The sequence below is a fragment of the Mirounga leonina genome, unplaced genomic scaffold (genome assembly GCF_011800145.1).
Source record: "Mirounga leonina isolate KUSES-001 unplaced genomic scaffold, KU_Mleo_1.0 Mir_104, whole genome shotgun sequence".
Taxonomy (NCBI): Eukaryota; Metazoa; Chordata; class Mammalia; order Carnivora; family Phocidae; genus Mirounga; species Mirounga leonina.
The window spans coordinates 8,780,728-8,793,596 of record NW_023270231.1 but is presented as its reverse complement, the minus strand read 5'-3'; the positions used below and the strand labels follow the sequence as shown (position 1 = coordinate 8,793,596).

General features: G+C 36.5%; 1 protein-coding gene across 3 annotated transcripts in view; it reads right to left on the bottom strand.

The window, feature by feature from the left end:
• Nucleotides 1–1,707: 1,707 nt before the first annotated feature.
• Nucleotides 1,708–12,869, bottom strand: part of MAT2B (methionine adenosyltransferase 2B) — a 230,119-nt gene continuing 218,957 nt past the window's right edge. For 2 of the 3 annotated variants that reach the window (XR_004680833.1, XR_004680827.1), the window contains exon 13: nucleotides 1,708–3,058. The gene's annotated coding sequence lies outside the window, so the exon portion shown is untranslated. The remainder of the gene's footprint in view (nucleotides 3,059–12,869) is intronic. The other variant, XR_004680828.1, reaches the window with a different exon arrangement.

Below are 12,869 nucleotides of genomic sequence, written 5' to 3'. Positions count from 1 at the left end.
TAAAAACAGAAGTGAAGACATCTGAGCTAAGGAAAAAGAACTGATGTTCTAATTACCAGTATTCTCTTCTTTCATTTTCAGAAAAATAGATAAGGTGCAATGCAAAGGACATAAGAGAAAAGAAAGAAGTCATTTTCTTATTACTTGGAGGAAGAGGATTCAAAAAGAACAAAGATGCTCATTGACAGGTCTAACTGTAGACATGTTACTAGAAGGGGGGGGAAGGAGAATTCAGAATCACAGGCATTTGTTTCATCTGTCACACTTCCTTCTTCACGGAGGCACAGTGAATTTGCAAGCCAGCTACTAAAGAAGAGTGGCCAAGTAAAACAGACAGAGGAAACAGGAACCAGCTATTCCCCCTAGGAACTCAGTCAATTAAATGCAGCCTGGAAGGAATCTAATCTAATATCAAAGAGGCTGTCAGGGGATCAGTTCCCCAGAGTTTAGGGTTAATGATGTAGAGCATGGCAGCCTGGCCAGGAGCAGAGAAAAAGAAACCTCACCAAGATCAGGTGTAACTAGAAAAGACCAAAATAAAATAAAATAAGCATTTTCCAGAGTAATGGAGGACCTTGAGCAAAACCTTCTGCAGACATGTCACAATATCCTCTACTTGCAGCAGTCTTTAAAGGGTTGGGTTCTCCAAGATTTAGCACGTTTTACTGTAAATCAAAGTTTTTGTAAGTAAAATCATAATCAGCATTGACAAGTGACCTCCCTCGGTATCATTCAGAAGTTTTAGTAGACCCAAAGTAAGTCCCTCTTCCACCCAGGGTTCAGTGGAAGCATCATATTAATCCTGAAGTTTTCATACAAAAGAGCTCTAAGATGAAGGTCACTGGTAAAACTCTACCTAGAAATCTGAGTGTGAATTCATTAATTACCAGACAATTGTCCACTTGTCGAAAATCAGTGACCAACACAAATGGGGGCAAGGTGAACCACTAAATGCTAGGCCTTTACTAGCTGTGGTCAACACACCTGTCCTTTTAAAGAGCTGTGAATTTGTGAAAAGGTTCTCCCATCATTTCACAGGTGAAGTGACAGGTGAAGTAAGAAAGAAATATTATCCATGAAAATAAACAGGCAGACAGACTACAGCCCACGTTTAGTATTTAATCTTAGTTACTAAAATTCATAAGGCATAACTTGCCTTTTTGTTTTCATACATTTCATTGCCAGCAATATGGCAGACTAGATATCCTGAAAATTCATTCCACCTGAAGGACAGTTCCCTTCCCTTTCTCTCCTCCTCCTTCCTAATCACAATCCAGGAGTTACCCTGAAAATTGGTATTTCTTCTAGCTGTATACACTGAAAAAAAAAAAAACAAAAAATCCAACATGCCCTTTAAGCCTTTGACAGATGCTATGCTTTTCATCTTATCTAATTCTTATATTTAACTATTTTATTAAACATTTTTGTGATTTAACTTTTTTATAATCAGTAAATGTTGAGTGAGATAACAGAAAGACACTATGAGAGAAAGAGGACTTTGTTAGCCTCGATGGAATTAGTCTCTTTGATGAAATCAAAGAACAAACAACCCAGTGATAGAGCTGTAATAGGCACTATGGAGGGAAAATAGAAAGTATATTGTATTCCTCAAAGCCGTCATGGAAGCCTTACCATTACTTAGAGTTTAATGGGTCTGAAAATAGTAGTGAGAAAGGAATAAACCACTTTTTCCTTTTGGAAAAAAAGTGTTACCTCCCCAAGGATATCATTCAGAGAGCCAAAGAGAGCCAGTTTACTCAGTGGTGCATACATGGCCTCTAAAAATTAATAGACCTTTCAGGGGTTGCTATTTATTACCTGATGCTGATGTCTAGGGCTAAGCATGTCTGAGTGAAAAAAAAAAAAGGTACAGAAACACAAATGCTCACATTGGCAAATTAAAATGACAATGAGTTTTGCTATAGCCTATCATCTAATTCTGAGAGTACCAATGGCTTTTGTGGATGACATTTATTTAGCACTTACTAAATGCCACACATCAGATTCATCCCCTTACAAACATTAGCGTATTTAATCTTCACAACAACCCTACAAAGTAGGTACTGCTATTATCTTTGCTTTACAGAAAGAAACTGAGCCTTAGATTAAGAAAGTAGCCCAAGAAATCCCCAGAGAGGAAAATTTATGGGCACAAGGGGAAAAAATTAAATACTAAGCATTTCTGTTTCTGGACAATTGCTCAGAGGCAAAGCCAGTATGCCTCTCAATATGGGACACAGCAACTCAAAAATCCATCTCAGTGCACAATCTCAGGAACACCATGAAATCTAACCACAGAATTCAGAATAAACCACAAATAGCAATGAAGAATTTAACACCAAGGGAAAACCACAAGCAATTAATATTAATAAATTCACACAGACATTATAAAATCATATTTATGAGACTCAGAATCACAGACCCCCAGGATCATGACCCCAGAAGTTTTTGTAATGGCAATAAAACAGGATCTGATTAATATGAAACTAAACTATCACATTCATACCCTTTTTTTTTTTTCACAATCCATCATGTAAATGCAACAGAACTAAAACATAAATTTGTCAATGTTTATGGTGTTTGGCTTGGAACTTCCCTACAGACCCAACACTTATAAGTTCTGTCTGAAGTTTCTAACTGCTATCAAGCTCCCAAGTCCTTGGCCCAAGTAAAATTCAGAATAAAGGGCAGGATAGTCATTACAGTTGATCCATTAGATTTTCACATTTACCAACAAAGGTCCTTTGAACCCACCTTGGTTTATCTTTACCCAGGCTACCACAGTACCTGCACAAGAGAGATGAAATTACTTTTCGGCAAGTGACTTAACAGTAACAGGATGAAATACAAATACACACATACACACACATATACATACACGTCTACTCACACATGTGTTTTATACATACATGGTGTTAAAGAAAATGACTAACCTCTACATGATAGTAATTTTGTCTATTAACATAAGCAACAAGCCAAATCCTAGAAGTCATCCACTTCAAATGCCCTCAGCAGCAAACAATGTGATGCTCCTCTTATTTCTCCATATTGTAACCATCTAGACAGATGAAGAGATTGCCATGTGAGCATTGCCTGCACAACTTGACTTGCTTTGCAATGCTGTAAAAGGACTTTACCAAAACTTTTTAAATCAAAGGTATGTATAAGGTAATATAGTCATTTAATTTCAAAATGCTAAAGAAAAAAAAAAAACAATATTGAAATGTAAATGGCTTAAGTGCCTGAAAAATAAAAGCATTACTTCACAAAGGATGTAATAATAGGAAAATCACTACCTCCTCCCCAACCAGAAAAAAAAAACAAAAAAACATAAATCTATTCAAGAAAAATAGACCAAGAAATGTATATTAAGGAAAATGTGATGTCTATTATTTAAGTTGAGGGGCGCCTGGTTTAAGTGTCCGACTCTTGGTTTTGGCTCAGGTAGTGATCTCCGGGTCCTGGGATCAGCCCTGCGACGACGGGTTCTGTGCTCAGCGGGGAGTCTGCTTGAGACTTTTTCTCTCCCTCTCCCTCTGCCCCTCCCCTTGCTTGTACTCTCTCTCTCTCTCTCTCAAATAAATAAATCTTTAAAAAAAAAAGTTCATGTAAGTCAAGAACACTAAGTAGGTCCAACCATTCCTTGGGCTCTACTAGCAACATCACTCTAGCCTGTGAGGATTATAATATGACAGAGAACAGATTGGTAGTTCCTACAAGCAGAGAACTGGGGTGGGAGAAATGGGTGAAGGGAGCCAGAAGGTACAAAATTCCAGTTATAAAATAAGTAAGTCATGAGGATATAAGGTACAGCATGACAACTATAGTTAATAACACTGTATTGCACATTTGAAAGTTGTAAGAGAGTAAATCTTAAAAGTTCTCATCACAAGAAAAATATTCTGTAACTCTGTATGATGAGCGATAAGTCTAGTTAGATTTATTGTGGCAATCATTTCACAGTGTATTCAAATACTGAATCAATGTGCTATATACTTGAAACTAATATATATTAAGTGTACCTTGATAAAACCATAAAAAAGGATTTTAGATCATTTACTTAATGTTAAATTTAAAAAAATTAAAATTACTGTTTTCTTAACTACAGTACAGTGTGTTTTGAAGTCACTGAGACCTGGATCCAAAAGCTGCCTCCCTTTCTCTACCTTTCCCCATACCCATTCTTCCTGCAAACATTAATAAACACCAACCTCTGCTGAACATTGAGCTGTACTGGAGATACAGCCATAAATTAAGACAACTGATAGTTTAGTTGTATGACTAGCCTAGTAGCTTTGAGTCTCAGTTTCACCACTGGTGAGATAGGGCTAACACCACATATCATGGGGTTTTGTAAGAGTGAAACAAGATGCTTGATACGATGCCTGGTATGTGCTCAACAAATGCTAGTTCTCTTTAATTTCCCTACCTGAATGAAGACTTAGGAGAGGAAGAGTTGCATTTCCCCTTCCAAATGTATAATACTTCTCTTAGATCCTTTGGTAGGTTAAGAAGAAACAAAAATTGAGAAAAGTTCAATGATTAATCAGAGATCAGTCAGTAAATAAGGACATCACTGAATAAAGAACCTACTTTTTCCAATGCCTACTCCCACCAATACCTACCTATTTTTCATCATATTGTATTTCAGACTACAGTATATGCATTATGGATGAGCTCAGAATAATTTGAAGAATATTTATTTATAAAGGGTTGATGCACAGAGATGTGGATATACAGAAGGAGAAGAGTAGTAACCTGGATCTACTACTGGATCTAAACCTGGATCTAAAAGCAGATGGAGATATTACCACCCTCAGGTCAAAGAAGGATTGGGAGCAGTTGCCAAAACCTGGAACAAAAGAGGGTGATGTAGCAGAATCCTTCTTGAGTGACCTGTATTTGGGGGACATACCTAGCTGAAGGTGACCTTGCAAGAAGGAAGCCAGAAGAACCACTCCTCAGGCCTCATTCTTCTCCAGCTCTCCAGTCTCCTACAGAAAGACTACATTAGCCTAATCCAGCTGGAAGCCAGAGGGCAAGGGATCACTACTGATATAATCTCTATAGATTAGTCTCCTAGACACAGAGGAGAGAAACTTGGAGAGTGGACTGAAAGGAGCAGATGCAAGATGTCCAGCACAAATTGCAAAGGTGCTAACTCAAATGTTCACCACTATTGTTTATAATTCTGAATACAAATTTTTAGTGGTGACTGTTTTTTGCAACTAAGCCACAAAAGTCTATTACATTCAAACATACCTCAAGAATAAAACTGTAGTGGTAACCCTCTCCTCCAAAGCAGTTGGGATAAATGTTGAGAAATAAATCACAAAAAGTCAGTAAAGTAAAGGATTATTATGTTAACTTATACACATACATTAATTGTGAATCTTTGGTAAAGGACCAACGCCTTTTCTTTGGTGTGAGTCTACAAACAACTGAAATGCACATGGTCTTTCCTTCATAAACGGCTCCCATAGCACATCACCTTTGTTTCCTTGTATTTGTTTCTTTAAAGTTGTATGAGAACTTGAAAACACTTGTGTAGCACTGCCAGCATAGAACACTTCTAGATTTTTAATAAATTTTCCCAATATTCTGTAGTCATCTTGCCCACCCCAATTTAATAGACCTCTTTATATATTCTCTTGAGATTTTATAAAATATCCAATGTAGTTTTTAACTCTTACTGTCTAATTTAATTAATCTGTGTAATATTTGTTAAATTATATAATTACAATAAAATGAAAAATGTCAAACAGATTTAGAAATAAAAACAACTGTCTTTTATTATACAAAATTCAAACGGTGGGAGTAAATAGACACAAGTATAATAAAGAATTGACGGCTTCCTGAGAGCCTTCAGGAAGCAAAAGAACTTACAGTGAATATTACAAGAATGGAAGTCAGATTAATCTGGCAAGTCAGCTAATAGAATCAGGTTAAGAAATAGTCTACTATAATAAATAGCACTAGCTTACCCAAATCTACCATTTGCAACACTGTCTCTTAGAGTCAATGTGCTTTACTTAGCTCTATAAATATGTATTTACTGGATAAATGGGCAAATGAATGGATGGATGAGTGGATGGAGAAAAGGAAGGAAAGAAGGGAGGCAGGCGTTTGAAGATTCAACTCAAGCCACCTTCAAATACATGTCCTCTGCATCAAGAAAACAGTAGAGGGGGAACAGCAGGGATGATTCTTAAACCACCATGCATGTATACTGGAATTGAACAATTCAGTAAATAGATGGCACATGGTAGAAGCCAAGTCTGTCACTGTACAAATGCGAGGTTACAAATAGAGACCAGAATGATCATGTAGTAATGGATTACAGTTGGAGACATCAGTATTAACATGTTTACCTTGACATAATATTAATAGATACATATAGAAGTACTTACAGATATGTATGTATACACAGTTAGTATATACACATATTATTTTCTTACTCTGTCAGCTAAGAAGGCCTAGAAGCAAGAACATCCCTGTAGCGATGAGTGAATCTAAGGCTCAGATCTTTGTTTCTAATGCCATTCTTCAAAAAATGGAACAAACAATCCTTGGAGAAATGACTGCCTCAAGAGCCAAAGTAGGGAATATACAAGATGAGCCTGAAGAATCTTACAGTGCCAGAAGATAAAGTGCTAAAAGCAAACAAACAAAAGTAAAAACAAAAGAACATAATAATAAGGGCAAGTCAAAGGACAGAAGCCAACTGAAAGGGCTCCCAATGGTCAAAGCTGGAAAAGTTTGAGCAACAAAATTTATAAATAAAGTCAAATAAATGGGGGAAAAGGAATAAATCTTCCATGCAGAAGAATTCTAAATACCTTATGTACGATATTCTACCCTCATAAAGTAAAGCATAACTCCCATTTCTCAAGTGTAGGCTACTTTCCAAAGAGGACAGTATGTAAAGGGGGGAAAAGAGTAACTATGGAGAATGGAGAATGGAGAAACCTGACAGACAGTATTTTAGCCAGAAGATAAAAGATAATATCAGCAGTGAAAAGTCATGTTCAAAGTATGTGCCTTTTCATAATGTAATGAGAATGGCACTTTATAGTCTCTGTACTCTTCCTCCCCAGAACCCATAACTCTAGTCCAAACATGAGAAAAGCACCAGACAAATTCCATTTGAGGGGCAATCTACAAAGTACCTAATCAGTGCTCCTCAAAACTGTCAAGGTCATCAAAACAAAAAAAGTCTGAGAAACTGTCAAAACCAGAAGGAACTAAAGAGACATAACACTAAATACAATATGGTATCCTTGATAGGATACTGGAACAAGAAAAAAGAGCATTAGTAAAAACTAAGAAAATCTGAATAAACTATAAATTTAATGAGTAATAATATATCAATATTGATTTATTAATTGTAACAAATTCACCATACCAATGTATAACATGTTAATAATAGGGGAAAGTGGGTATGAGGCAGAACTCTGTACAATCTTTGCAAACTTCTACAAATCTAAAACTATTCTAAAATTTAAAACTTTTTTTGAAAAACTTATTAAAAGGGATATTTTTTGGCAACCATGAACCTATAATCTCTACATTTGTCCAAAGCAAGGAAAAATAAAGCTTATCTTACTTCCCCAAGCTCGTCTCAAACAACTTTTTCTCCCTTCTAACCATATTGGACTTCTTTTCAATCTTCAAGGATGACAGTTCCTAAAATTCTGGACATGCTGTTCTACTGCCAGAAAAACTCTCCCCAATTTTCACTTATCTGATACTTTCTTTTCTGTCTGAAGCAATCCACAAGACCTATCTCATAACAAAAGCCATCCAGAAAGAGCAGAGTGGCATATCTAATCTTTCTTTGAATTCGGTAGGAATCAACAGAAAAATAGCCCCCATTCATAATGCAAACAGTGAGAAATTCCACAAGAGGTAAAGAAGAGGTACTAATGTTATAAAATGTTAACTTCCTATTCCCTCCTCAGTTTCACTTTTGATGCCAACCAAGTTTTTCTCCCACCTAGAGCCCAAAAGCTCCTTTGCTCCGGTTTGCAACTAGAGAAGCAATGGAAATAACAAATTAAGAGCCTAGGGGCCATTTGAGGTGGAAGCTTCCAGTCTGTTGAAACTATGAAATTGACCCTAACAACTACAAGTAAGGGCTGTTACTGGTAGCAGACACTGCAGAATCTGTATGCCTTTTCTTGTTTAAGTGCCAGGAAGTGGACACCAATACTTTTGTTTCCCACAAGTCCATAGAGGAAACATAATTCAAACTTGTCTAAAGGGATAAAATCAAGAAAAAAAAATACAAAAATTATACCTAGCCACTTGGCAAACAAGTACTTATTAAAAAAAGGGCAAGTAGAAGAAAGGTGGGCATAATTTTACATGGCTTTTCTCCCTTTTAGGACCTAGAATAGGTAAGTGTCAAATTAAAAATTTTGTGGGGGCACCTGCGTGGGGCAGTCAGTTAAGTGTCTGACTCTTGGTTTCGGCTCAGGTCTGATCTCAGAGTTCTGAGATCAGGCCCCACATCCAGCTCTGTGTGGGTTTCTCTCTCCCCTTCCTCTGCCCCTCCCCGCCGTGTTCTCTCTCTCTCTCTCACTGAAATAAATAAATCTTTCTAAAAAAATTTGTCAATTCCCTTTTCTTCTTTGTAGCACTCATTACACTTGTAATTATTAAGATCTGTTTCCTGCTATAATATTGCAGGGATCATTCCATTTTGTTAACTAAATCCCCACAACCTACCTTAGTGCTATTACATAGTAAATGCTCAGTTAACAGACTTCTTGAGTGATAAAATATTTATGCCTCTTATCTAGTTTCTGAACTATTTTAATGCAACCAGATGTATATTTTTTTAACTCTACTTCCTGGTCTTAATAAAGTACTTAAATCAATTTTCCTTCAGGGGCTCAGCTATCTTACTAATGAAATTCAAAAACTGTTTTAATTATAATTTCTCAGTCTGCATTATACCCAATGACACAAGAGTTTAAGCAGAAATTTATTTATAATTAATTTGTCCTTTTCCAAAAGGCGTCAAAAATGTCTGTCACTTGCCTTTGAAAGACCTGGCTAAATGGCTCCTTAAACCTTCCGATTAATCTAACCACAGGGAATATTAAATATTTAGGAGTGAAGTGGCATCTAGTTTGCCAGAACAGTTCCATTTAAATTATACTCCCTTGTAACCAATTGTAACTGATGATTTAATTAGGTGGATGGAGTGACTTACAATGATCATTAATAAGCTATGTTAATGTCATCAAAATTCCTATTCTCCAGAGTTGAAGGAACAGAAAGGGAAAAAAAAAAGAAAGAAAGAAAAACCTACCTTGTAAGGAAGATGGCCTATTTCACAAAATTCACTTTTTTTTTTGTCCATCCAGTAATTAGCCTTGTTTTGTTTGGAATGCTCACACTAATTACAGCAACAGCTTTATTTTGCTTTGTATAAAAGACTGCTTCACTTGATAACATTTGTAGAAAAAGTATGCATTGTGTAGCTATTACAAAGCATCCAAAACGATAGTTTCGTTTTCTTTTCCTAAGGGTATTCATTCGTAAAAGCTGTTCTTATTATTAAATCTGGGTCAAATAAGCAGAGCATAAGAAAACTAATATGCAAATAAAATTAGGTCTTTAGAGGCTACATATATATATATATACACACACATACACACACATACTTCAATGCCTTTTAAAACATTTTATTTTGGAGCCCATATGTGGACTCCAAAAAAAAAATTTCAATCCATCTTCTAAACAAAAACAGACATGGAATAATGTCTATGAAGAATATCCTGAAGGATCCTGGATTTACTTCAGAGGCTAACAACAAGAAAACTTCCTTGAAAAACAAAACAAAACAAATTTCCTTGAATCTTGCTCAGACAGCAGGCAGACAATGATACTGAGTGGAAAGATGGAAACCTATATCCAGTGTGGCAGGACCCATTGTGATCTGCTGATCATACTGATTCCATATGACACCCACAAAGGAAAGAGGCTTTCACTTCTCATTTGTTATGTTGAAAGTGATCTCAGCAATGAAGAAATTCTGTTTCAAATTCCCCTGTTATCTAAATGACAAACCCTATACCACTTGCTCATAGCAACAGGAGGAAAAATGGAAGTAGGCTTAGTCCCATGAATAAGGAGAACAGCAGCCATGGTGGATCCTTAAAAAAAAAAAAAAAAGCCCATATATCCAAAGTAACTCTCTTTAAACCCAACAAGAAACTCCCACAAAGGATTCATTATTTATAGGAGTCTCTGCACTGAAATGGATTAAGACTTACTTGTCCTCAAAGAAAGAAACATAAGACAACTAATTCAATAGAAAGGATTAGTTTATCTCTTGAACCAATTAAAGCCACTATTACCTAAAAAAGTAAGATAACCTGAAAAATATACCATGAGGCTGGCAGCTTTTATTTGAGAGAAGGAGGGGGCAACATCAAGAAAATCCCAATCAAAGAAGATAATTGCAGAACACACTGGTAAAGTCCACCAGTGACAGACACAACGGGCATTCATTCACGCTTTCAACATCTTCTACCAAATACGCAATATATTCAAGGTCCTGCACTCGTATGAAGTGGGAAGAGAACAGAATATAGCAATGGATGAACACCACTTAAGTGCCAGCACCTTTACGTGTGTTACCTTATTTCTCTCTCCTTATAGCCCTGTGAAGTAGGCTGTCATCTTCATTTTACAAGAGAGGAAACAGACACCACACCGAGCATTAAGCAGGTTGCTCAAGATCACACACCTACCAAGTGGCAGAAGCAGCATCTAAACTTCTGCTCATACAAATCCCCACACAAGTTCTTGCAGAAGAAATAGACATCATCTACCCTCCAAAAACTGATCCCTGAACCAGGGAGAAAGAGCACAGATAAAGACCATGGTAATAAATATGTCTGCAACAGTGCTATAAGGAAGAGCACATGCAGTACCTTAGGAGTTGAGAAATAAGGGAAGATCTGCAAGAAATGAAATTTAAGTTGGGCCCATGGTAGACTGTAACATGTGACCCATGAGGCATTGCAGAAGAGTGTAAACAAAAGAATAGAAGCAAAACAGTATAATGTAGGTTTGGGACACAACAAAAGCTTGATTTTGGTTTCAGAATAGGGTACAGGTAAGCAATGTGCTTGATTTACAATGCAAAGTGGTGATCTGCAGTATCATCTTTGGAGAAAGGCTATCTGGATTCAAATTACAGCTTCACCCCTTGTTAGGCTGTCTGAACTTGCGCAAATTAAAGCCCTCTAAACCTCAGTGTCCTCATCTATAAAATAAGGATACTGGTACATATCCCTAGATTTGTTTCAAAGATTACACGACATAATATATGTCAAGCTCTTAAGATGACACCAGGCACATAAAAAGTGCATTAACTGTTATTAATAACTATTGTTTTTATGTGGGGAAGTAGTGGAAGATAAGCCTGAAAATGAAGGTTGGGCCCATACTGAAGACTGGTGTGAATGTGAAGAGAAGAGTTTAAATAATGTACTAAAGGAAAGAGAGAGGTAATACTGAAAGTTTCTGAGTCAAGCAATTTTATAATAAGAGCCTACTTCAGAAAGAATGTGTTGGTGGTATTCAGGATGGACTGGGAAAAAGAGACTAGCATTAGTGAATAAATTAAGACAAAAGTCCAAATAAGCAAAGGTACAGGAAGATACCCACAATCCACCACTACCACCTAAAGTGGTGGAATGGAAGTAAATATAAGTATAGACAACAAAGATAATACAGAACTAGCCCTCACATCCTACTACAGAGGCAGTCTGGGGTTACTGAGGCAAATATATTGATCCTCTAAACTTACTGCATCTGCACTCATAAGAGATGCAGTAATGAAATCCTATGGCAATAACTATGTAATCCTACAAATATTAACTGAGTTTGTCCAGTTTTTTCTGCTCTGCAACAAATGTTTGTGATACAGTATTGAATATTAGGTTACATTATTCCCATCCTCAATGCACTCAGAGTCTAGCATGCTATCTAATGGAACATATATTAGTAGCCCAATAAACAGTGAATGGTAAAATGAAGTTTGATCACATCAATGGCATTTCTGAGGTCAAACAGACCATCATTAAAATCTCAGCCTACACACTTATTAAATCTGTGATTTGGATGGATTATTTGGTATTCCCAGCCCCAGTTTCCTTATCCAGAAGTAAGAATATGGAGTGTTATAGAGTGACATAATTGTGGTGAGGATTAAATGAAAGCATACATTTGAAGACTATCAAGACTAGAATCATATGATCTAAAATATAAATTAAGAATATTTAGGGGCGTTTGGGTGGCCCAGTTGGTTGAACGTCGCACTCTTGATTTTGGCTTAGGTCATGATCTCAGGGTCATGGGATCAAGCCCACATAAGGCTCCATGCTCAGGAGGGAGTGAGCTTGAGATTCTCTCTCTGCCCCTCCCCCCGTGCACACTCACACATTCTCTTTCTCTCTCTCTCAAATAAATAAATCTTTAAAAAGAAAAGAATAATGTGTTTAAGGAACTAAAAAAAGGGAATTGGAAGCAGAGGAAAAAAAGACTATTAAAAATATCAAGAACACTTGAAAAAAAATCAAAGAGAAGTGTCAGAAACAGAAAATATAAGTAAAATTTAAAATACATTGGACCAGTTAAAGACACCTCTGAAGAGGTGATTTATGAACTAAAAAAGACAGAACTGAAGAACTAACTCAGAATGAAGTACACAGAGTCAAAGAGAAACAAAATAAAAAGTTAGAAGAGAGAAGATAAGGTGTAAATTCCAACACAAATTTGGTATTCCAGAAAAAATGGGGAAAGCAGATGAGAGAAAACATTTAGATGAGAACATTTAAGGTTGCTTT